The sequence below is a fragment of the Pongo abelii genome, chromosome 2 (assembly GCF_028885655.2).
Source record: "Pongo abelii isolate AG06213 chromosome 2, NHGRI_mPonAbe1-v2.0_pri, whole genome shotgun sequence".
Taxonomy (NCBI): Eukaryota; Metazoa; Chordata; class Mammalia; order Primates; family Hominidae; genus Pongo; species Pongo abelii.
Window position 1 is genome coordinate 47,209,797 of NC_085928.1, and position 27,014 is coordinate 47,236,810.

Below are 27,014 nucleotides of genomic sequence, written 5' to 3' on the forward strand. Positions count from 1 at the left end.
TTGAAACACTCTTTTTGTAGAATCTACAAGTGTTCATTTGGAGCGCTTTGAGGCCTATGGTGGAAAAGGAAATATCTTCACATAAAACCTAGACAGAAGCATTCTTTGAAACTTCTTTATGATGTGTGCATTCATCTCACAGAGTTGAACCTTCTTTTTCATGGAGCAATTTGGAAAGAGTCTTTTTGCAGCATCTGCAAGTGGATATTTGGAGCTCTTTCAGGCCTTTGTTAGAAGCGGGAATATCTTCCCATAAAAACTGGACAGAAGCATTCTCACAAACTGCTTTGTGATGTGTGTGTTCAACTCACAGAGGTGAACCTTTCCTTTGCTAGAGCAGTTATGAAACACTCTTTTTGTAGAATCTGCAAGTGTGCATTTGGAGCGATTTGAGGCCTATGGTGGAAAAAGAAATATCTTCATATATAAACAAGGCAGAAGCATTCTCAGAAACCTCTTTATGATGTGTGCATTCAACTCAGAGGGATAAGCCTTCCTTTTGATAGAGCAGTTTTGAAACTGTATTTTTGCAGGATCTGCAAGTGGATATTTGGAGCTCTTTCATGCCTTCGTTGGAAACGGGAATTTCTTCCCATAAAAACTAAACAGAAGCGTTCTGTGAAACTGCTTTGTGTAGTATGAATCCAACTCACAGAGTAGAACACTTCCTTTGAAAGAGCAGTTTTGAAACACTCTTTTTGTAGAATCTGCAAGTGTTCGTTTGGAGCGCTTTGAGGCCTATGGTGGAAAAGGAAATATCTTCACATAAAACTTAGACAGAAGCATTCTTTGAAACTTTTTATGATGTGTGCATTCATCTCACAGAGTTGAACCTTCCTTATCATAGAGCAGTTTGGAAAGAGTCTTTTTGCGGCATCTGCAAGTGGATATTTGGAGCTCTTTCAGGCCTTTGTTAGAAGCGGGAATATCTTCCCATAAAAACTGGACAGAAGCATTCTCACAAACTGCTTTGTGATGTGTGTGTTCAACTCACAGAGTTGAACCTTTCCTTTGCTAGAACACTTATGAAACACTCTTTTTGTAGAATCTGCAAGTGTTCATTTGGAGCGCATTGAGGCCTATGGTGGAAAAAGAAATATCTTCATATATATACAAGGGAGAAGCATTCTCAGAAACCTCTTTATGATGTGTGTATTCAACTCAGAGAGATAAGCCTTCCTTTCGATAGAGCAGTTTTGAAACTGTGTTTTTGCAGAATCTGCAAGTGGATATTTGGAGCCTTTCAGGCCTTCGTTGGAAACGGGAATATCGTCCCAAAAAAACTAAACAGAAGCGTTCTGTGAAACTGCTTTGTGTACTATGAATCCAACTCACAGAGTTGGACACTTCCTTTGAAAGAGCTCTTTTGAAACACTCTTTTTGTAGAATCTGCAAGTGTTCATTTGGAGCGCTTTGAGGCCTATTGTGGAAAAGGAAATATCTTCACTTATAAACCAGGCAGAAGCATTCTCAGAAACCTCTTTATGATGTGGGCATTCAACTCGGAGAGATAAGCCTTCCTTTTGATAGAGCAGTTTTGAAACTGTGTTTTTGCAGAATCTGCAAGTGGATATTTGGAGCCCTTTCAGGCCTTCGTTGGAAACGGGAATATCTTCCCAAAAAAACTAAACAGAAGCCTTCTGTGAAACTGCTTTGTGTAGTATGAATGCAACTCACAGAGTTGGACACTTCCTTTGAAAGAGCTGTTTTGAAACACTCTTTTTGTGGAATCTGCAAGTGTTCATTTGGAGCGCTTTGAGGCCTAAGGTGGAAAAGGAAATATCTTCACTTATAAATCAGGCAGAAGCATTCTCAGAAACCTCTTTATGATGTGTGCATTCAACTCGGAGAGATAAGCCTTCCTTTTAATAGAGCAGTTTTGAAACTGTGTTTTGGCAGAATCTGCAAGTGGATATTTGGAGCCCTTTCAGGCCTTCGTTGGAAAAGGGAATATCTTCCCATAAAAACTAAACAGAAGAGTTCTGTGAAACTGCTTTGTGTAGTATGAATGCAACTCACAGAGTTGGACACTTCCTTTGAAAGAGCTGTTTTGAAACACTCTTTTTGTAGAATCTGCAAGTGTTCATTTGGAGCGCTTTGAGGCCTATGTTGGAAAAGGAAATATCTTCACTTATAAACCAGGCAGAAGCATTCTCAGAAACCTCTTTATGATGTGTGCATTCAACTCGGAGAGATAAGCCTTCCTTTTGATAGAGCAGTTTTGAAACTGTGTTTTGGCAGAATCTGCAAGTGGATATTTGGAGCCCTTTCAGGCCTTCGTTGGAAACGGGAATATCTTCCAATAAAAACTAAACAGAAGCGTTCTGTGAAACTGCTTTGTGAAGTATGAATCCAACTCACAGAGTTGAACACTTCCTTTGAAAGAGCAGCTTTGAAACACTCTTTTTGTAGAATCTGCAAGTGTTCGTTTGGAGCGCTTTGAGGCCTATGGTGGAAAAGGAAATATCTTCACATAAAACCTAGACAGAAGCATTCTTTGAAACTTCTTTATGATGTGTGCATTCATCTCACAGAGTTGAACCTTCCTTATCATGGAGCAGTTTGGAAAGAGTCTTTTTGCGGCATCTGCAAGTGGATATTTGGAGCTCTTTCAGGCCTTTGTTAGAAGCGGGAATATCTTCCCATAAATACTGGACAGAAGCATTCTCACAAACTGCTTTGCGATGTGTGTGTTCAACTCACAGAGTTGAACCTTTCCTTTGCTAGAACACTTATGAAACACTCTTTTTGTAGAATCTGCAAGTGTTCATTTGGAGCGCAATGAGGCCTATGGTGGAAAAAGAAATATCTTCATATATAAACAAGGCAGAAGCATTCTCAGAAACCTCTTTATGATGTGTGCATTCAACTCAGAGAGATAAGCCTTCCTTTTGATAGAGCAGTTTTGAAACTGTGTTTTGGCAGAATCTGCAAGTGGATATTTGGAGCCCTTTCAGGCCTTCGTTGGAAACTGGAATATCTTCCCAAAAAAACTAAACAGAAGCGTTGTGTGAAACTGCTTTGTGTAGTATGAATCCAACTCACAGAGTTGAACACTTCCTTTGAAAGAGCTGTTTTGAAACACTCTTTTTGTAGAATCTGCAAGTGTTCATTTGTAGCGCTTTGAGGCCTATGGTGGAAAAGGAAATATCTTCACTTATAAACCAGGCAGAAGCATTCTCAGAAACCTCTTTATGATGTGTGCATTCAACTCGGAGAGATAAGCCTTCCTTTTGATAGAGCAGTTTTGAAACTGTGTTTTGGCAGAATCTGCAAGTGGATATTTGGAGCCCTTTCAGGCCTTCGTTGGAAACGGGAATATCTTCCCATAAAAACTAAACAGAAGCGTTCAGTGAAACTGCTTTGTGAAGTATGAATCCAACTCACAGAGTTGAACCCTTCCTTTGAAAGAGCAGTTTTGAAACACTCTTTTTGTAGAATCTGCAAGTGTTCGTTTGGAGCGCTTTGAGGCCTATGGTGGAAAAGGAAATATCTTCACATAAAACCTAGACAGAAGCATTCTTTGAAACTTCTTTATGATGTGTGCACTCAACTCACAGAGTTGAACCTTCCTTATCATGGAGGAGTTTGGAAAGAGTCTTTTTGCGGCATCTGCAAGTGGATATTTGGAGCTCTTTCAGGCCTTTGTTAGAAGCGGGAATATCTTCCCATAAAAACTGGACAGAAGCATTCTCACAAACTGCTTTGTGATGTGTGTGTTCAACTCACAGAGTTGAACCTTTCCTTTGCTAGAACACTTATGAAACACTCTTTTTGTAGAATCTGCAAGTGTTCATTTGGAGCGCATTGAGGCCTATGGTGGAAAAAGAAATATCTTCATATATAAACAAGGGAGAAGCATTCTCAGAAACCTCTTTATGATGTGTGTATTCAACTCAGAGAGATAAGCCTTCCTTTCGATAGAGCAGTTTTGAAACTCTGTTTTTGCAGAATCTGCAAGTGGATATTTGGAGCCCTTTCAGGCCTTCGTTGGAAACGGGAATATCTTCCCAAAAAAAATAAACAGAAGCGTTCTGTGAAACTGCTTTGTGTAGTATGAATCCAACTCACAGAGTTGGACACTTCCTTTGAAAGAGCTGTTTTGAAACACTCTTTTTGTAGAATCTGCAAGTGTTCATTTGGAGCGCTTTGAGGCCTATTGTGGAAAAGGAAATATCTTCACTTATAAACCAGGCAGAAGCATTCTCAGAAACCTCTTTATGATGTGTGCATTCAACTCGGAGAGATAAGCCTTCCTTTTGATAGAGCAGTTTTGAAACTGTGTTTTTGCAGAATCTGCAAGTGGATATTTGGAGCCCTTTCAGGCCTTCGTTGGAAAAGGGAATATCTTCCCATAAAAACTAAACAGAAGAGTTTTGTGAAACTGCTTTGTGTAGTATGAATCCAACTCACAGAGTTGGACACTTCCTTTGAAAGAGCTGTTTTGAAACACTCTTTTTGTAGAATCTGCAAGTGTTCATTTGGAGCGCTTTGAGGCCTATGGTGGAAAAGGAAAGATCTTCACTTATAAACCAGGCAAAAGCATTCTCAGAAACCTCTTTATGATGTGTGCATTCAACTCGGAGAGATAAGCCTTCCTTTTGATAGAGCAGTTTTGAAACTGTGTTTTTGCAGAATCTGCAAGTGGATATTTGGAGCCCTTTCAGGCCTTCTTTGGAAACGGGAATATCTTCCCATAAAAACTAAACAGAAGCGTTCTGTGAAACTGCTTTGTGAAGTATAAATCCAACTCACAGAGTTGAACACTTCTTTTGAAAGAGCAGTTTGGAAACACTCTTTTTGTAGAATCTACAAGTGTTCATTTGGAGCGCTTTGAGGCCTATGGTGGAAAAGGAAATATCTTCACATAAAACCAAGACAGAAGCATTCTTTGAAACTTCTTTATGATGTGTGCATTCAACTCACAGAGTTGAACCTTCTTTTTCATGGAGCAATTTGGAAAGAGTCTTTTTGCAGCATCTGCAAGTGGATATTTGGAGCTCTTTCAGGCCTTTGTTAGAAGCGGGAATATCTTCCCATAAAAACTGGACAGAAGCATTCTCACAAACTGCTTTGTGATGTGTGTGTTCAACTCACAGAGGTGAACCTTTCCTTTGCTAGAGCAGTTATGAAACACTCTTTTTGTAGAATCTGCAAGTGTTCATTTGGAGCGATTTGAGGCCTATGGTGGAAAAAGAAATATCTTCATATATAAACAAGGCAGAAGCATTCTCAGAAACCTCTTTATGATGTGTGTATTCAACTCAGAGAGATAAGCCTTCCTTTCGATAGAGCAGTTTTGAAACTGTGTTTTTGCAGAATCTGCAAGTGGATATTTGGAGCCTTTCAGGCCTTCGTTGGAAAAGGGAATATCTTCCCATAAAAACTAAACAGAAGAGTTCTGTGAAACTGCTTTGTGTAGTATGAATGCAACTCACAGAGTTGGACACTTCATTTGAAAGAGCTGTTTTGAAACACTCTTTTTGTAGAATCTGCAAGTGTTCATTTGGAGCGCTTTGAGGCCTAAGGTGGAAAAGGAAATATCTTCACTTATAAATCAGGCAGAAGCATTCTCAGAAACCTCTTTATGATGTGTGCATTCAACTCGGAGAGATAAGCCTTCCTTTTGATAGAGCAGTTTTGAAACTGTGTTTTTGCAGAATCTGCAAGTGGATATTTGGAGCCCTTTCAGGCCTTCGTTGGAAACGGGAATATCTTCCCAAAAAAACTAAACAGAAGCCTTCTGTGAAACTGCTTTGTGTAATATGAATGCAACTCACAGAGTTGGACACTTCCTTTGAAAGAGCTGTTTTGAAACACTCTTTTTGTGGAATCTGCAAGTGTTCATTTGGAGCGCTTTGAGGCCTAAGGTGGAAAAGGAAATATCTTCACTTATAAATCAGGCAGAAGCATTCTCAGAAACCTCTTTATGATGTGTGCATTCAACTCGGAGAGATAAGCCTTCCTTTTGATAGAGCAGTTTTGAAACTGTTTTGGCAGAATCTGCAAGTGGATATTTGGAGCCCTTTCAGGCCTTCGTTGGAAACGGGAATATCTTCCCATAAAAACTAAACAGAAGCGTTCTGTGAAACTGCTTTGTGAAGTATAAATCCAACTCACAGAGTTGAACACTTCTTTTGAAAGAGCAGTTTGGAAACACTCTTTTTGTAGAATCTACAAGTGTTCATTTGGAGCGCTTTGAGGCCTATGGTGGAAAAGGAAATATCTTCACATAAAACCTAGACAGAAGCATTCTTTGAAACTTCTTTATGATGTGTGCATTCAACTCACAGAGTTGAACCTTCTTTTTCATGGAGCAATTTGGAAAGAGTCTTTTTGCAGCATCTGCAAGTGGATATTTGGAGCTCTTTCAGGCCTTTGTTAGAAGCGGGAATATCTTCCCATAAAAACTGGGCAGAAGCATTCTCACAAACTGCTTTGTGATGTGTGTGTTCAACTCACAGAGTTGAACCTTTCCTTTGCTAGAACACTTATGAAACACTCTTTTTGTAGAATCTGCAAGTGTTCATTTGGAGCGCATTGAGGCCTATGGTGGAAAAAGAAATATCTTCATTTATAAACAAGGGAGAAGCATTCTCAGAAACCTCTTTATGATGTGTGTATTCAACTCAGAGAGATAAGCCTTCCTTTCGATAGAGCAGTTTTGAAACTGTGTTTTTGCAGAATCTGCAAGTGGATATTTGGAGCCTTTCAGGCCTTCGTTGGAAACGGGAATATCGTCCCAAAAAAACTAAACAGAAGCGTTCTGTGAAACTGCTTTGTGTACTATGAATCCAACTCACAGAGTTGGACACTTCCTTTGAAAGAGCTCTTTTGAAACACTCTTTTTGTAGAATCTGCAAGTGTTCATTTGGAGCGCTTTGAGGCCTATTGTGGAAAAGGAAATATCTTCACTTATAAACCAGGCAGAAGCATTCTCAGAAACCTCTTTATGATGTGGGCATTCAACTCGGAGAGATAAGCCTTCCTTTTGATAGAGCGGTTTTGAAACTGTGTTGTTGCCGAATCTGCAAGTGGATATTTGGAGCCCTTTCAGGCCTTCGTTGGAAAAGGGAATATCTTCCCATAAAAACTATACAGAAGAGTTCTGTGAAACTGCTTTGTGTAGTATGAATCCAACTCACAGAGTTGGACACTTCCTTTGAAAGAGCTGTTTTGAAACACTCTTTTTGTAGAATCTGCAAGTGTTCATTTGGAGCGCTTTGAGGCCTATGGTGGAAAAGGAAATATCTTCACTTATAAACCAGGCAGAAGCATTCTCAGAAACCTCTTTATGATGTGTGCATTCAACTCGGAGAGATAAGCCTTCCTTTTGATAGAGCAGTTTTGAAACTGTGTTTTGGCAGAATCTGCAAGTGGATATTTGGAGCCCTTTCAGGCCTTCGTTGGAAACGGGAATATCTTCCCATAAAAACTAAACAGAAGCGTTCTGTGAAATTGCTTTGTGAAGTATGAATCCAACTCACAGAGTTGAACACTTCTTTTGAAAGAGCAGTTTTGAAACACACTTTTTGTAGAATCTACAAGTGTTCATTTGGAGCGCTTTGAGGCCTATGGTGGAAAAGGAAATATCTTCACATAAAACCTAGACAGAAGCATTCTTTGAAACTTCTTTATGATGTGTGCATTCAACTCACAGAGTTGAAGTTTCCTTTTCATGGAGCAGTTTGGAAAGAGTCTTTTTGCAGCATCTGCAGGTGGATATTTGGAGCTCTTTCAGGCCTTTGTTAGAAGCGGGAATATCTTCCCATAAAAACTGGACAGAAGCATTCTCACAAACTGCTTTGTGATGTGTGTGTTCAACTCACAGAGGTGAACCTTTCCTTTGCTAGAGCTGTTATGAAACACTCTTTTTGTAGAATCTGCAATTGTTCATTTGGAGCGATTTGGGGCCTATGGTGGAAAAAGAAATATCTTCATATATAAACAACGCAGAAGCATTCTCAGAAACCTCTTTATGATGTGTGCATTCAACTCAGAGAGATAAGCCTTCCTTTTGATAGAGCAGTTTTGAAACTGTGTTTTTGCAGAATCTGCAAGTGGATACTTGGAGCCCTTTCAGGCCTTCGTTGGAAACGGGAATATCTTCCCAAAAAAACTAAACAGAAGCATTCTGTGAAACTGCTTTGTGTAGTATGAATGCAACTCACAGAGTTGGACACTTCCTTTGAAAGAGCTGTTTTGAAACACTCTTTTTGTAGAATCTGCAAGTGTTCATTTGGAGCGCTTTGAGGCCTAAGGTGGAAAAGGAAATATCTTCACTTATAAATCAGGCAGAAGCATTCTCAGAAACCTCTTTATGATGTGTGCATTCAACTCGGAGAGATAAGCCTTCCTTTTGATAGAGCAGTTTTGAAACTGTGTTTTGGCAGAATCTGCAAGTGGATATTTGGAGCGCTTTCAGGCCTTCGTTGGAAACGGGAATATCTTCCCAAAAAAACTAAACAGAAGCGTTCTGTGAAACTGCTTTGTGTAGTATGAATCCAACTCACAGAGTTGAACACTTCCTTTGAAAGAGCTGTTTTGAAACACTCTTTTTGTAGAATCTGCAAGTGTTCATTTGGAGCGCTTTGAGGCCTATGGTGGAAAAGGAAATATCTTCACTTATAAACCAGGCAGAAGCATTCTCAGAAACCTCTTTATGATGTGTGCATTCAACTCGGAGAGATAAGCCTTCCTTTTGATAGAGCAGTTTTGAAACTGTGTTTTGGCAGAATCTGCAAGTGGATATTTGGAGCCCTTTCAGGCCTTCGTTGGAAACGGGAATATCTTCCCATAAAAACTAAACAGAAGCGTTCAGTGAAACTGCTTTGTGAAGTATGAATCCAACTCACAGAGTTGAACACTTCCTTTGAAAGAGCAGTTTTGAAACACTCTTTTTGTAGAATCTGCAAGTGTTCGTTTGGAGCGCTTTGAGGCCTATGGTGGAAAAGGAAATATCTTCACATAAAACCTAGACAGAAGCATTCTTTGAAACTTCTTTATGATGTGTGCACTCATCTCACAGAGTTGAACCTTCCTTATCATGGAGCAGTTTGGAAAGAGTCTTTTTGCGGCATCTGCAAGTGGATATTTGGAGCTCTTTCAGGCCTTTGTTGGAAGCGGGAATATCTTCCCATAAAAACTGGACAGAAGCATTCTCACAAACTGCTTTGCGATGTGTGTGTTCAACTCACAGAGTTGAACCTTTCCTTTGCTAGAACACTTATGAAACACTCTTTTTGTAGAATCTGCAAGTGTTCATTTGGAGCGCATTGAGGCCTAAGGTGGAAAAAGAAATATCTTCATATATAAACAAGGGAGAAGCATTCTCAGAAACCTCTTTATGATGTGTGTATTCAACTCAGAGAGCTAAGCCTTCCTTTCGATAGAGCAGTTTTGAAACTGTGTTTTTGCAGAATCTGCAAGTGGATATTTGGAGCCCTTTCAGGCCTTCGTTGGAAACGGGAATATCTTCCCAAAAAAACTAAACAGAAGCGTTCTGTGAAACTGCTTTGTGTAGTATGAATCCAACTCACAGAGTTGGACACTTCCTTTGAAAGAGCTGTTTTGAAACACTCTTTTTGTAGAATCTGCAAGTGTTCATTTGGAGCGCTTTGAGGCCTATGTTGGAAAAGGAAATATCTTCACTTATAAACCAGGCAGAAGCATTCTCAGAAACCTCTTTATGATGTGTGCATTCAACTCGGAGAGATAAGCCTTCCTTTTGATAGAGCAGTTTTGAAACTGTGTTTTGGCAGAATCTGCAAGTGGATATTTGGAGCCCTTTCAGGCCTTCGTTGGAAACGGGAATATCTTCCAATAAAAACTAAACAGAAGCGTTCTGTGAAACTGCTTTGTGAAGTATGAATCCAACTCACAGAGTTGAACACTTCCTTTGAAAGAGCAGTTTTGAAACACTCTTTTTGTAGAATCTGCAAGTGTTCGTTTGGAGCGCTTTGAGGCCTATGGTGGAAAAGGAAATATCTTCACATAAAACCTAGACAGAAGCATTCTTTGAAACTTCTTTATGATGTGTGCATTCATCTCACAGAGTTGAACCTTCCTTATCATGGAGCAGTTTGGAAAGAGTCTTTTTGCGGCATCTGCAAGTGGATATTTGGAGCTCTTTCAGGCCTTTGTTAGAAGCGGGAATATCTTCCCATAAATACTGGACAGAAGCATTCTCACAAACTGCTTTGCGATGTGTGTGTTCAACTCACAGAGTTGAACCTTTCCTTTGCTAGAACACTTATGAAACACTCTTTTTGTAGAATCTGCAAGTGTTCATTTGGAGCGCAATGAGGCCTATGGTGGAAAAAGAAATATCTTCATATATAAACAAGGCAGAAGCATTCTCAGAAACCTCTTTATGATGTGTGCATTCAACCCAGAGAGATAAGACTTCCTTTTGATAGAGCAGTTTTGAAACTGTGTTTTTGCAGAATCTACAAGTGGATATTTGGAGCCCTTTCAGGCCTTCGTTGGAAACGGGAATATCTTCCCAAAAAAACTAAACAGAAGCGTTCTGTGAAACTGCTTTGTGTAGTATGAATGCAACTCACAGAGTTGGACACTTCCTTTGAAAGAGCTGTTTTGAAACACTCTTTTTGTAGAATCTGCAAGTGTTCATTTTGAGCGCTTTGAGGCCTAAGGTGGAAAAGGAAATATCTTCACTTATAAATCAGGCAGAAGCATTCTCAGAAACCTCTTTATGATGTGTGCATTCAACTCGGAGAGATAAGCCTTCCTTTTGATAGAGCAGTTTTGAAACTGTGTTTTGGCAGAATCTGCAAGTGGATATTTGGAGCCCTTTCAGGCCTTCGTTGGAAACTGGAATATCTTCCCAAAAAAACTAAACAGAAGCGTTGTGTGAAACTGCTTTGTGTAGTATGAATCCAACTCACAGAGTTGAACACTTCCTTTGAAAGAGCTGTTTTGAAACACTCTTTTTGTAGAATCTGCAAGTGTTCATTTGTAGCGCTTTGAGGCCTATGGTGGAAAAGGAAATATCTTCACTTATAAACCAGGCAGAAGCATTCTCAGAAACCTCTTTATGATGTGTGCATTCAACTCGGAGAGATAAGCCTTCCTTTTGATAGAGCAGTTTTGAAACTGTGTTTTGGCAGAATCTGCAAGTGGATATTTGGAGCCCTTTCAGGCCTTCGTTGGAAACGGGAATATCTTCCCATAAAAACTAAACAGAAGCGTTCAGTGAAACTGCTTTGTGAAGTATGAATCCAACTCACAGAGTTAAACCCTTCCTTTGAAAGAGCAGTTTTGAAACACTCTTTTTGTAGAATCTGCAAGTGTTCGTTTGGAGCGCTTTGAGGCCTATGGTGGAAAAGGAAATATCTTCACATAAAACCTCGACAGAAGCATTCTTTGAAACTTCTTTATGATGTGTGCATTCATCTCACAGAGTTGAACCTTCCTTATCATGGAGCAGTTTGGAAAGAGTCTTTTTGCGGCATCTGCAAGTGGATATTTGGAGCTCTTTCAGGCCTTTGTTAGAAGCGGGAATATCTTCCCATAAAAACTGGACGGAAGCATTCTCGCAAACTGCTTTGTGATGTGTGTGTTCAGCTCACAGAGTTGAACCTTTCCTTTGCTAGAACACTTATGAAACACTCTTTTTGTAGAATCTGCAAGTGTTCATTTGGAGCGCATTGAGGCCTATGGTGGAAAAAGAAATATCTTCATATATAAACAAGGGAGAAGCATTCTCAGAAACCTCTTTATGATGTGTGTATTCAACTCAGAGAGATAAGCCTTCCTTTCGATAGAGCAGTTTTGAAACTGTGTTTTTGCAGAATCTGCAAGTGGATATTTGGAGCCTTTCAGGCCTTCGTTGGAAAAGGGAATATCTTCCCATAAAAACTAAACAGAAGTGTTCTGTGAAACTGCTTTGTGTAGTATGAATCCAACTCACAGAGTTGGACACTTCCTTTGAAAGAGCTGTTTTGAAACACTCTTTTTGTAGAATCTGCAAGTGTTCATTTGGAGCGCTTTGAGGCCTATGGTGGAAAAGGAAATATCTTCACTTATAAACCAGGCAGAAGCATTCTCAGAAACCTCTTTATGATGTGTGCATTCAACTCGGAGAGATAAGCCTTCCTTTTGATAGAGCAGTTTGAAACAGTGTTTTGGCAGAATCTGCAAGTGGATATTTGGAGCCCTTTCAGGCCTTCGTTGGAAACGGGAATATCTTCCCATAAAAACTAAACAGAAGCGTTCTGTGAAACTGCTTTGTGAAGTATGAATCCAACTCACAGAGTTGAACACTTCCTTTGAAAGAGCAGATTTGAAACACTCTTTTTGTAGAATCTGCAAGTGTTCGTTTGGAGCGCTTTGAGGCCTATGTTGGAAAAGGAAATATCTTCACATAAACCTGGACAGAAGCATTCTTAGAAACTTCTTTATGATGTGTGCATTCATCTCACAGAGTTGAACCTTCCTTATCATGGAGCAGTTTGGAAAGAGTCTTTTTGCGGCATCTGCAAGTGGATATTTGGAGCTCTTTCAGGCCTTTGTTAGAAGCGGGAATATCTTCCCATAAAAACCGGACAGAAGCATTCTCACAAACTGCTTTGTGATGTGTGTGTTCAACTCACAGAGTTGAACCTTTCCTTTGCTAGAACACTTATGAAACACTCTTTTTGTAGAATCTGCAAGTGTTCATTTGGAGCGCAATGAGGCCTATGGTGGAAAAAGAAATATCTTCATATATAAACAAGGCAGAAGCATTCTCAGAAACCTCTTTATGATGTGTGCATTCAACTCAGAGAGATAAGCCTTCCTTTTGATAGAGCAGTTTTGAAACTGTGTTTTTGCAGAATCTGCAAGTGGATATTTGGAGCCCTTTCAGGCCTTCGTTGGAAACGGGAATATCTTCCCAAAAAAACTAAACAGAAGCGCTCTGTGAAACTGCTTTGTGTAGTATGAGTGCAACTCACAGAGTTGGACACTTCCTTTGAAAGAGCAGTTTTGAAACACTCTTTTTGTAGAATCTGCAAGTGTTCATTTCGAGCGCTTTGAGGCCTAAGGTGGAAAAGGAAATATCTTCACTTATAAATCAGGCAGAAGCATTCTCAGAAACCTCTTTATGATGTGTGCATTCAACTCGGAGAGATAAGCCTTCCTTTTGATAGAGCAGTTTTGAAACTGTGTTTTGGCAGAATCTGCAAGTGGATATTTGGAGCCCTTTCAGGCCTTCGTTGGAAACGGGAATATCTTCCCAAAAAAACTAAACAGAAGCGTTCTGTGAAACTGCTTTGTGAAGTATAAATCCAACTCACAGAGTTGAACACTTCTTTTGAAAGAGCAGTTTGGAAACACTCTTTTTGTAGAATCTACAAGTGTTCATTTGGAGCGCTTTGAGGCCTATGGTGGAAAAGGAAATATCTTCACATAAAACCTAGACAGAAGCATTCTTTGAAACTTCTTTATGATGTGTGCATTCAACTCACAGAGTTGAACCTTCTTTTTCATGGAGCAATTTGGAAAGAGTCTTTTTGCAGCATCTGCAAGTGGATATTTGGAGCTCTTTCAGGCCTTTGTTAGAAGCGGGAATATCTTCCCATAGAAACTGGACAGAAGCATTCTCACAAACTGCTTTGTGATGTGTGTGTTCAACTCACAGAGGTGAAAATTTCCTTTGCTAGAGCAGTTATGAAACACTCTTTTTGTAGAATCTGCAAGTGTTCATTTGGAGCGATTTGAGGCCTATGGTGGAAAAAGAAATATCTTCATATATAAACAAGGCAGAAGCATTCTCAGAAACCTCTTTATGATGTGTGCATTCAACTCAGAGAGATAAGCCTTCCTTTTGATAGAGCAGTTTTGAAACTGTATTTTTGCAGAATCTGCAAGTGGATATTTGGAGCTCTTTCATGCCTTCGTTGGAAACGGGAATTTCTTCCCATAAAAACTAAACAGAAGCGTTCTGTGAAACTGCCTTGTGTAGTATGAATCCAACTCACAGAGTTGAACACTTCCTTTGAAAGAGCAGTTTTGAAACACTCTTTTTGTAGAATCTGCATGTGTTCGTTTGGAGCGCTTTGAGGCCTATGGTGGAAAAGGAAATATCTTCACACAAAACTTAGACAGAAGCATTCTTTGAAACTTCTTTATGATGTGTGCATTCATCTCACAGAGTTGAACCTTCCTTATCATGGAGCAGCTTGGAAAGAGTCTTTTTGCGGCATCTGCAAGTGGATATTTGGAGCTCTTTCAGGCCTTTGTTAGAAGCGGGAATATCTTCCCATAAAAACTGGACTGAAGCATTCTCACAAACTGCTTTGTGATGTGTGTGTTCAACTCACAGAGTTGAACCTTTCCTTTGCTAGAACACTTATGAAACACTCTTTTTGTAGAATCTGCAAGTGTTCATTTGGAGCGCATTGAGGCCTATGGTGGAAAAAGAAATATCTTCATATATAAACAAGGGAGAAGCATTCTCAGAAACCTCTTTATGATGTGTGTATTCAACTCAGAGAGATAAGCCTTCCTTTTGATAGAGCAGTTTTGAAACTGTGTTTTTGCAGAATCTGCAAGTGGATATTTGGAGCCCTTTCAGGCCTTCGTTGGAAACGGGAATATCTTCCCAAAAAAACTAAACAGAAGCGTTCTGTGAAACTGCTTTGTGTAGTATGAATCCAACTCACAGAGTTGAACACTTCCTTTGAAAGAGCTGTTTTGAAACACTCTTTTTGTAGAATCTGCAAGTGTTCATTTGGAGCGCTTTGAGGCCTATGGTGGAAAAGGAAATATCTTCACATAAAACCTAGACAGAAGCATTCTTTGAAACTTCTTTATGATGTGTGAATTCATCTCACAGAGCTGAACCTTCCTTATCATGGAGCAGTTTGGAAAGAGTCTTTTTGCGGCATCTGCAAGTGGATATTTGGAGCTCTTTCAGGCCTTTGTTAGAAGCGGGAATATCTTCCCATAAAAACTGGACAGAAGCATTCTCACAAACTGCTTTGTGATGTGTGTGTTCAACTCACAGAGTTGAACCTTTCCTTTGCTAGAACACTTATGAAACACTCTTTTTGTAGAATCTGCAAGTGTTCATTTGGAGCGCAATGAGGCCTATGGTGGAAAAAGAAATATCTTCATATATAAACAAGGCAGAAGCATTCTCAGAAACCTCTTTATGATGTGTGCATTCAACTCAGAGAGATAAGCCTTCCTTTTGATAGAGCAGTTTTGAAACTGTGTTTTTGCAGAATCTGCAAGTGGATATTTGGAGCCCTTTCAGGCCTTCGTTGGAAACGGGAATATCTTCCCAAAAAAACTAAACAGAAGCGTTCTGTGAAACTGCTTTGTGAAGTATAAATCCAACTCACAGAGTTGAACACTTCTTTTGAAAGAGCAGTTTGGAAACACTCTTTTTGTAGAATCTACAAGTGTTCATTTGGAGCGCTTTGAGGCCTATGGTGGAAAAGGAAATATCTTCACATAAAACCTAGACAGAAGCATTCTTTGAAACTTCTTTATGATGTGTGCATTCAACTCACAGAGTTGAACCTTCTTTTTCATGGAGCAATTTGGAAAGAGTCTTTTTGCAGCATCTGCAAGTGGATATTTGGAGCTCTTTCAGGCCTTTGTTAGAAGCGGGAATATCTTCCCATAGAAACTGGACAGAAGCATTCTCACAAACTGCTTTGTGATGTGTGTGTTCAACTCACAGAGGTGAAAATTTCCTTTGCTAGAGCAGTTATGAAACACTCTTTTTGTAGAATCTGCAAGTGTTCATTTGGAGCGATTTGAGGCCTATGGTGGAAAAAGAAATATCTTCATATATAAACAAGGCAGAAGCATTCTCAGAAACCTCTTTATGATGTGTGCATTCAACTCAGAGAGATAAGCCTTCCTTTTGATAGAGCAGTTTTGAAACTGTATTTTTGCAGAATCTGCAAGTGGATATTTGGAGCTCTTTCATGCCTTCGTTGGAAACGGGAATTTCTTCCCATAAAAACTAAACAGAAGCGTTCTGTGAAACTGCTTTGTGTAGTATGATTCCAACTCACAGAGTTGAACACTTCCTTTGAAAGAGCAGTTTTGAAACACTCTTTTTGTAGAATCTGCAAGTGTTCGTTTGGATCGCTTTGAGGCCTATGGTGGAAAAGGAAATATCTTCACACAAAACTTAGACAGAAGCATTCTTTGAAACTTCTTTATGATGTGTGCATTCATCTCACAGAGTTGAACCTTCCTTATCATGGAGCAGCTTGGAAAGAGTCTTTTTGCGGCATCTGCAAGTGGATATTTGGAGCTCTTTCAGGCCTTTGTTAGAAGCGGGAATATCTTCCCATAAAAACTGGACAGAAGCATTCTCACAAACTGCTTTGTGATGTGTGTGTTCAACTCACAGAGTTGAACCTTTCCTTTGCTAGAACACTTATGAAACACTCTTTTTGTAGAATCTGCAAGTGTTCATTTGGAGCGCATTGAGGCCTATGGTGGAAAAAGAAATATCTTCATATATAAACAAGGGAGAAGCATTCTCAGAAACCTCTTTATGATGTGTGTATTCAACTCAGAGAGATAAGCCTTCCTTTTGATAGAGCAGTTTTGAAACTGTGTTTTTGCAGAATCTGCAAGTGGATATTTGGAGCCCTTTCAGGCCTTCGTTGGAAACGGGAATATCTTCCCAAAAAAACTAAACAGAAGCGTTCTGTGAAACTGCTTTGTGTAGTATGAATCCAACTCACAGAGTTGAACACTTCCTTTGAAAGAGCTGTTTTGAAACACTCTTTTTGTAGAATCTGCAAGTGTTCATTTGGAGCGCTTTGAGGCCTATGGTGGAAAAGGAAATATCTTCACTTATAAACCAGGCAGAAGCATTCTCAGAAACCTCTTTATCATGTGTGCATTCAACTCGGAGAGATAAGCCTTCCTTTTGATAGAGCAGTTTTGAAACTGTGTTTTGGCAGAATCTGCAAGTGGATATTTGGAGCCCTTTCAGGCCTTCGTTGGAAACGGGAATATCTTCCCATAAAAACTAAACAGAAGCGTTCTGTGAAACTGCTTTGTGAAGTATGAATCCAACTCACAGAGTTGAACACTTCCTTTGAAAGAGCAGTTTTGAAACACTCTTTTTGTAGAATCTGCAAGTGTTCGTTTGGAGCGCTTTGAGGCCTATGGTGGAAAAGGAAATATCTTCACATAAAACCTAGACAGAAGCATTCTTTGAAACTTCTTTATGATGTGTGCATTCATCTCACAGAGCTGAACCTTCCTTATCATGGAGCAGTTTGGAAAGAGTCTTTTTGCGGCATCTGCAAGTGGATATTTGGAGCTCTTTCAGGCCTTTGTTAGAAGCGGGAATATCTTCCCATAAAAACTGGGCAGAAGCATTCTCACAAACTGCTTTGTGATGTGTGTGTTCAACTCACAGAGTTGAACCTTTCCTTTGCTAGAACACTTATGAAACACTCTTTTTGTAGAATCTGCAAGTGTTCATTTGGAGCGCATTGAGGCCTATGGTGGAAAAAGAAATATCTTCATATATAAACAAGGGAGAAGCATTCTCAGAAACCTCTTTATGATGTGTGTATTCAACTCAGAGAGATGAGCCTTCCTTTCGATAGAGCAGTTTTGAAACTGTGTTTTTGCAGAATCTGCAAGTGGATATTTGGAGCCTTTCAGGCCTTCGTTGGAAACGGGAATATCGTCCCAAAAAAACTAAACAGAAGCGTTCTGTGAAACTGCTTTGTGTACTATGAATCCAACTCACAGAGTTGGACACTTCCTTTGAAAGAGCTCTTTTGAAACACTCTTTTTGTAGAATCTGCAAGTGTTCATTTGGAGCGCTTTGAGGCCTATTGTGGAAAAGGAAATATCTTCACTTATAAACCAGGCAGAAGCATTCTCAGAAACCTCTTTATGATGTGGGCATTCAACTCGGAGAGATAAGCCTTCCTTTTGATAGAGCAGTTTTGAAACTGTGTTTTTGCAGAATCTGCAAGTGGATATTTGGAGACCTTTCAGGCCTTCGTTGGAAAAGGGAATATCTTCCCATAAAAACTATACAGAAGAGTTCTGTGAAACTGCTTTGTGTAGTATGAATCCAACTCACAGAGTTGGACACTTCCTTTGAAAGAGCTGTTTTGAAACACTCTTTTTGTAGAATCTGCAAGTGTTCATTTGGAGCGCTTTGAGGCCTATGGTGGAAAAGGAAATATCTTCACTTATAAACCAGGCAGAAGCATTCTCAGAAACCTCTTTATGATGTGTGCATTCAACTCGGAGAGATAAGCCTTCCTTTTGATAGAGCAGTTTTGAAACTGTGTTTTGGCAGAATCTGCAAGTGGATATTTGGATCCCTTTCAGGCCTTCGTTGGAAACGGGAATATCTTCCCATAAAAACTAAACAGAAGCGTTCTGTGAAACTGCTTTGTGAAGTATAAATCCAACTCACAGAGTTGAACACTTCTTTTGAAAGAGCAGTTTTGAAACACTCTTTTTGTAGAATCTACAAGTGTTCATTTGGAGCGCTTTGAGGCCTATGGTGGAAAAGGAAATATCTTCACATAAAACCTAGACAGAAGCATCCTTTGAAACTTCTTTATGATGTGTGCATTGAACTCACAGAGTTGAACTTTCCTTTTCATGGAGCAGTTTGGAAAGAGTCTTTTTGCAGCATCTGCAAGTGGATATTTGGAGCTCTTTCAGGCCTTTGTTAGAAGCGGGAATATCTTCCCATAAAAACTGGACAGAAGCATTCTCACAAACTGCTTTGTGATGTGTGTGTTCAACTCACAGAGGTGAACCTTTCCTTTGCTAGAGCAGTTATGAAACACTCTTTTTGTAGAATCTGCAATTGTTCATTTGGAGCGATTTGAGGCCTATGGTGGAAAAAGAAATATCTTCATATATAAACAAGGCAGAAGCATTCTCAGAAACCTCTTTATGATGTGTGCATTCAACTCAGAGAGATAAGCCTTCCTTTTGATAGAGCAGTTTTGAAACTGTGTTTTTGCAGAATCTGCAAGTGGATACTTGGAGCCCTTTCAGGCCTTCGTTGGAAACGGGAATATCTTCCCAAAAAAACTAAACAGAAGCGTTCTGTGAAACTGCTTTGTGTAGTATGAATGCAACTCACAGAGTTGGACACTTCCTTTGAAAGAGCTGTTTTGAAACACTCTTTTTGTAGAATCTGCAAGTGTTCATTTGGAGCGCTTTGAGGCCTAAGGTGGAAAAGGAAATATCTTCACTTATAAATCAGGCAGAAGCATTCTCAGAAACCTCTTTATGATGTGTGCATTCAACTCAGAGAGATAAGCCTTCCTTTTGATAGAGCAGTTTTGAAACTGTGTTTTTGCAGAATCTGCAAGTGGATATTTGGAGCCCTTTCAGGCCTTCGTTGGAAACGGGAATATCTTCCCAAAAAAACTAAACAGAAGCGTTCTGTGAAACTGCTTTGTGTAGTATGAATGCAACTCACAGAGTTGGACACTTCCTTTGAAAGAGCTGTTTTGAAACACTCTTTTTGTGGAATCTGCAAGTGTTCATTTGGAGCGCTTTGAGGCCTAAGGTGGAAAAGGAAATATCTTCACTTATAAATCAGGCAGAAGCATTCTCAGAAACCTCTTTATGATGTGTGCATTCAACTCGGAGAGATAAGCCTTCCTTTTGATAGAGCAGTTTGAAACTGTGTTTTGGCAGAATCTGCAAGTGGATATTTGGAGCCCTTTCAGGCCTTCGTTGGAAACGGGAATATCTTAACAAAAAAACTAAACAGAAGCGTTCTGTGAAACTGCTTTGTGTAGTATGAATCCAACTCACAGAGTTGAACACTTCCTTTGAAAGAGGTGTTTTGAAACACTCTTTTTGTAGAATCTGCAAGTGTTCATTTGGAGCGCTTTGAGGCCTATGGTGGAAAAGGAAATATCTTCACTTATTAACCAGGCAGAAGCATTCTCAGAAACCTCTTTATGATGTGTGCATTCAACTCGGAGAGATAAGCCTTCCTTTTGATAGAGCAGTTTTGAAACTGTGTTTTGGCAGAATCTGCAAGTGGATATTTGGAGCCCTTTCAGGCCTTCGTTGGAAACGGGAATATCTTCCCATAAAAACTAAACAGAAGCGTTCTGTGAAACTGCTTTGTGAAGGATAAATCCAACTCACAGAGTTGAACACTTCCTTTGAAAGAGCAGTTTTGAAACACTCTTTTTGTACAATCTGCAAGTGTTCCTTTGGAGCGCTTTGAGGCCTATGGTGGAAAAGGAAATATCTTCACATAAAACCTAGACAGAAGCATTCTTTGAAACTTCTTTATGATGTGTGCAGTCATCTCACAGAGTTGAACCTTCCTTATCATGGAGCAGTTTGGAAAGAGTCTTTTTGCGGCATCTGCAAGTGGATATTTGGAGCTCTTTCAGGCCTTTGTTAGAAGCGGGAATATCTTCCCATAAAAACTGGACAGAAGCATTCTCACAAACTGCTTTGTGATGTGTGTGTTCAACTCACAGAGTTGAACCTTTCGTTTGCTAGAACACTTATGAAACACTCTTTTTGTAGAATCTGCAAGTGTTCATTTGGAGCGCAATGAGGCCTATGGTGGAAAAAGAAATATCTTCATATATAAACAAGGCAGAAGCATTCTCAGAAACCTCTTTATGATGTGTGCATTCAACTCAGAGAGATAAGCCTTCCTTTTGATAGAGCAGTTTTGAAACTGTGTTTTTGCAGAATCTGCAAGTGGATATTTGGAGCCCTTTCAGGCCTTCGTTGGAAACGGGAATATCTTCCCAAAAAAACTAAACAGAAGCGTTCTGTGAAACTGCTTTGTGTAGTATGAATGCAACTCACAGAGTTGGACACTTCCTTTGAAAGAGCTGTTTTGAAACACTCTTTTTGTAGAATCTGCAAGTGTTCATTTGGAGCGCTTTGAGGCCTAAGGTGGAAAAGGAAATATCTTCACTTATAAATCAGGCAGAAGCATTCTCAGAAACCTCTTTATGATGTGTGCATTCAACTCGGAGAGATAAGCCTTCCTTTTCATAGAGCAGTTTTGAAACTGTGTTTTGGCAGAATCTGCAAGTGGATATTTGGAGCCCTTTCAGGCCTTCGTTGGAAACGGGAATATCTTCCCAAAAAAACTAAACAGAAGTGTTCTGTGAAACTGCTTTGTGAAGTATAAATCCAACTCACAGATTTGAACACTTCTTTTGAAAGAGCAGTTTGGAAACACTCTTTTTGTAGAATCTACAAGTGTTCATTTGGAGCGCTTTGAGGCCTATGGTGGAAAAGGAAATATCTTCACATAAAACCTAGACAGAAGCATTCTTTGAAACTTCTTTATGATGTGTGCATTCAACTCACAGAGTTGAACCTTCTTTTTCATGGAGCAATTTGGAAAGAGTCTTTTTGCAGCATCTGCAAGTGGATATTTGGAGCTCTTTCAGGCCTTTGTTAGAAGCGGGAATATCTTCCCATAGAAACTGGACAGAAGCATTCTCACAAACTGCTTTGTGATGTGTGTGTTCAACTCACAGAGGTGAACCTTTCCTTTGCTAGAGCAGTTATGAAACACTCTTTTTGTAGAATCTGCAAGTGTTCATTTGGAGCGCTTTGAGGCCTAAGGTGGAAAAGGAAATATCTTCACTTATAAACCAGGCAGAAGCATTCTCAGAAACCTCTTTATGATGTGGGCATTCAACTCGGAGAGATAAGCCTTCCTTTTGATAGAGCAGTTTTGAAACTGTGTTTTTGCAGAATCTGCAAGTGGATATTTGGAGCCCTTTCAGGCCTTCGTTGGAAAAGGGAATATCTTCCCATAAAAACTAAACAGAAGAGTTCTGTGAAACTGCTTTGTGTAGTATGAATCCAACTCACAGAGTTGGACACTTCCTTTGAAAGAGCTGTTTTGAAACACTCTTTTTGTAGAATCTGCAAGTGTTCATTTGGAGCGCTTTGAGGCCTATGGTGGAAAAGGAAATATCTTCACTTATAAACCAGGCAGAAGCATTCTCAGAAACCTCTTTATGATGTGTGCATTCAACTCGGAGAGATAAGCCTTCCTTTTGATAGAGCAGTTTTGAAACTGTGTTTTTGCAGAATCTGCAAGTGGATATTTGGAGCCCTTTCAGGCCTTCGTTGGAAACGGGAATATCTTCCCATAAAAACTAAACAGAAGCGTTCTGTGAAACTGCTTTGTGAAGTATAAATCCAACTCACAGAGTTGAACACTTCTTTTGAAAGAGCAGTTTGGAAACACTCTTTTTGTAGAATCTACAAGTGTTCATTTGGAGCGCTTTGAGGCCTATGGTGGAAAAGGAAATATCTTCACATAAAACCTAGACAGAAGCATTCTTTGAAACTTCTTTATGATGTGTGCATTCAACTCACAGAGTTGAACCTTCTTTTTCATGGAGCAATTTGGAAAGAGTCTTTTTGCAGCATCTGCAAGTGGATATTTGGAGCTCTTTCAGGCCTTTGTTAGAAGCGGGAATATCTTCCCATAAAAACTGGACAGAAGCATTCTCACAAACTGCTTTGTGATGTGTGTGTTCAACTCACAGAGGTGAACCTTTCCTTTGCTAGAGCAGTTATGAAACACTCTTTTTGTAGAATCTGCAAGTGTGCATTTGGAGCGATTTGAGGCCTATGGTGGAAAAAGGAATATCTTCATATATAAACAAGGCAGAAGCATTCTCAGAAACCTCTTTATGATGTGTGCATTCAACTCAGAGAGATAAGCCTTCCTTTTGATAGAGCAGTTTTGAAACTGTGTTTTTGCAGAATCTGCAAGTGGATACTTGGAGCCCTTTCAGGCCTTCGTTGGAAACGGGAATATCTTCCCAAAAAAACTAAACAGAAGCGTTCTGTGAAACTGCTTTGTGTAGTATGAATGCAACTCACAGTGTTGGACACTTCCTTTGAAAGGGCTGTTTTGAAACACTCTTTTTGTACAATCTGCAAGTGTTCATTTGGAGCGCTTTGAGGCCTAAGGTGGAAAAGGAAATATCTTCACTTATAAATCAGGCAGAAGCATTCTCAGAAACCTCTTTATGATGTGTGCATTCAACTCAGAGAGATAAGCCTTCCTTTTGATAGAGCAGTTTTGAAACTGTGTTTTTGCAGAATCTGCAAGTGGATATTTGGAGCCCTTTCAGGCCTTCGTTGGAAACGGGAATATCTTCCCAAAAAAACTAAACAGAAGCGTTCTGTGAAACTGCTTTGTGTAGTATGAATGCAACTCACAGAGTTGGACACTTCCTTTGAAAGAGCTGTTTTGAAACACTCTTTTTGTGGAATCTGCAAGTGTTCATTTGGAGCGCTTTGAGGCCTAAGGTGGAAAAGGAAATATCTTCACTTATAAATCAGGCAGAAGCATTCTCAGAAACCTCTTTATGATGTGTGCATTCAACTCGAAGAGATAAGCCTTCATTTTGATAGAGCAGTTTTGAAACTGTGTTTTGGCAGAATCTGCAAGTGGATATTTGGAGCCCTTTCAGGCCTTCGTTGGAAACGGGAATATCTTCCTAAAAAAACTAAACAGAAGCGTTCTGTGAAACTGCTTTGTGTAGTATGAATCCAACTCACAGAGTTGGACACTTCCTTTGAAAGAGGTGTTTTGAAACACTCTTTTTGTAGAATCTGCAAGTGTTCATTTGGAGCGCTTTGAGGCCTATGGTGGAAAAGGAAATATCTTCACTTATAAACCAGGCAGAAGCATTCTCAGAAACCTCTTTATGATGTGTGCATTCAACTCGGAGAGATAAGCCTTCCTTTTGATAGAGCAGTTTTGAAACTGTGTTTTGGCAGAATCTGCAAGTGGATATTTGGAGCCCTTTCAGGCCTTCGTTGGAAACGGGAATATCTTCCCATAAAAACTAAACAGAAGCGTTCTGTGAAACTGCTTTGTGAAGGATAAATCCAACTCACAGAGTTGAACACTTCCTTTGAAAGAGCAGTTTTGAAACACTCTTTTTGTAGAATCTGCAAGTGTTCCTTTGGAGCGCTTTGAGGCCTATGGTGGAAAAGGAAATATCTTCACATAAAACCTAGACAGAAGCATTCTTTGAAACTTCTTTATGATGTGTGCATTCATCTCACAGAGTTGAACCTTCCTTATCATGGAGCAGTTTGGAAAGAGTCTTTTTGCGGCATCTGCAAGTGGATATTTGGAGCTCTTTCAGGCCTTTGTTAGAAGCGGGAATATCTTCCCATAAAAACTGGACAGAAGCATTCTCACAAACTGCTTTGTGATGTGTGTGTTCAACTCACAGAGTTGAACCTTTCGTTTGCTAGAACACTTATGAAACACTCTTTTTGTAGAATCTGCAAGTGTTCATTTGGAGCGCTTTGAGGCCTATGGTGGAAAAAGAAATATCTTCATATATAAACAAGGCAGAAGCATTCTCAGAAACCTCTTTATGATGTGTGCATTCAACTCAGAGAGATAAGCCTTCCTTTTGATAGAGCAGTTTTGAAACTGTGTTTTTGCAGAATCTGCAAGTGGATATTTGGAGCCCTTTTAGGCCTTCGTTGGAAAAGGGAATATCTTCCCAAAAAAACTAAACAGAAGCGTTCTGTGAAACTGCTTTGTGTAGTATGAATGCAACTCACAGAGTTGGACACTTCCTTTGAAAGAGCTGTTTTGAAACACTCTTTTTGTAGAATCTGCAAGTGTTCATTTGGAGCGCTTTGAGGCCTAAGGTGGAAAAGGAAATATCTTCACTTATAAATCAGGCAGAAGCATTCTCAGAAACCTCTTTATGATGTGTGCATTCAACTCGGAGAGATAAGCCTTCCTTTTGATAGAGCAGTTTTGAAACTGTGTTTTTGCAGAATCTGCAAGTGGATATTTGGAGCCCTTTCAGGCCTTCGTTGGAAACGGGAATATCTTCCCAAAAAAACTAAACAGAAGCGTTCTGTGAAACTGCTTTGTGTAGTATTAATGCAACTCACAGAGTTGGACACTTCCTTTGAAAGAGCTGTTTTGAAACACTCTTTTTGTAGAATCTGCAAGTGTTCATTTGGAGCGCTTTGAGGCCTAAGGTGGAAAAGGAAATATCTTCACTTATAAATCAGGCAGAAGCATTCTCAGAAACCTCTTTATGATGTGTGCATTCAACTCGGAGAGATAAGCCTTCCTTTTGATAGAGCAGTTTTGAAACCGTGTTTTGGCAGAATCTGCAAGTGGATATTTGGAGCCCTTTCAGGCCTTCGTTGGAAACGGGAATATCTTCCCAAAAAAACTAAACAGAAGCGTTCTGTGAAACTGCTTTGTGTAGTATGAATCCAACTCACAGAGTTGAACACTTCCTTTGAAAGAGCTGTTTTGAAACACTCTTTTTGTAGAATCTGCAAGTGTTCATTTGGAGCGCTTTGAGGCCTATGGTGGAAAAGGAAATATCTTCACTTATAAACCAGGCAGAAGCATTCTCAGAAACCTCTTTATGATGTGTGCATTCAACTCGGAGAGATAAGCCTTCCTTTTGATAGAGCAGTTTTGAAACTGTGTTTTGGCAGAATCTGCAAGTGGATATTTTGAGCCCTTTCAGGCCTTCGTTGGAAACGGGAATATCTTCCCATAAAAACTAAACAGAAGCGTTCTGTGAAACTGCTTTGTGAAGTATGAATCCAACTCACAGAGTTGAACACTTCCTTTGAAAGAGCAGTTTTGAAACACTCTTTTTGTAGAATCTGCAAGTGTTCGTTTGGAGCGCTTTGAGGCCTATGGTGGAATAGGAAATATCTTCACATAAAACCTAGACAGAAGCATTCTTTGAAACTTCTTTATGATGTGTGCATTCATCTCACAGAGCTGAACCTTCCTTATCATGGAGCAGTTTGGAAAGAGTCTTTTTCCGGCATCTGCAAGTGGATATTTGGAGCTCTTTCAGGCCTTTGTTAGAAGCGGGAATATCTTCCCATAAAAACTGGGCAGAAGCATTCTCACAAACTGCTTTGTGATGTGTGTGTTCAACTCACAGAGTTGAACCTTTCCTTTTCTAGAACACTTATGAAACACTCTTTTTGTAGAATCTGCAAGTGTTCATTTGGAGCGCATTGAGGCCTATGGTGGAAAAAGAAATATCTTCATATATAAACAAGGCAGAAGCATTCTCAGAAACCTCTTTATGATGTGTGCATTCAACTCAGAGAGATAAGCCTTCCTTTTGATAGAGCAGTTTTGAAACTGTGTTTTTGCAGAATCTGCAAGTGGATATTTGGAGCCCTTTCAGGCCTTCGTTGGAAACGGGAATATCTTCCCAAAAAAACTAAACAGAAGCGTTCTGTGAAACTGCTTTTTGTAGTATGAATGCAACTCACAGAGTTGGACACTTCCTTTGAAAGAGCTGTTTTGAAACACTCTTTTTGTAGAATCTGCAAGTGTTCATTTGGAGCGCTTTGAGGCCTAAGGTGGAAAAGGGAATATCTTCACTTATAAATCAGGCAGAAGCATTCTCAGAAACCTCTTCATGATGTGTGCATTCAACTCGGAGAGATAAGCCTTCCTTTTGATAGAGCAGTTTTGAAACTGTGTTTTGGCAGAATCTGCAAGTGGATATTTGGAGCCCTTTCAGGCCTTCGTTGGAAACGGGAATATCTTCCCAAAAAAACTAAACAGAAGCGTTCTGTGAAACTGCTTTGTGTAGTATGAATCCAACTCACAGAGTTGAACACTTCCTTTGAAAGAGCTGTTGTGAAACACTCTTTTTGTAGAATCTGCAAGTGTTCATTTGGAGCGCTTTGAGGCCTATGGTGGAAAAGGAAATATCTTCACATAAAACCTAGACAGAAGCATTCTTTGAAACTTCTTTATGATGTGTGCATTCATCTCACAGAGTTGAACCTTCCTTATCATGGAGCAGTTTGGAAAGAGTCTTTTTGCGGCATCTGCAAGTGGATATTTGGAGCTCTTTCAGGCCTTTGTTAGAAGCGGGAATATCTTCCCATAAAAACTGGACAGAAGCATTCTCACAAACTGCTTTGTGATGTGTGTGTTCAACTCACAGAGTTGAACCTTTCCTTTGCTAGAACACTTATGAAAC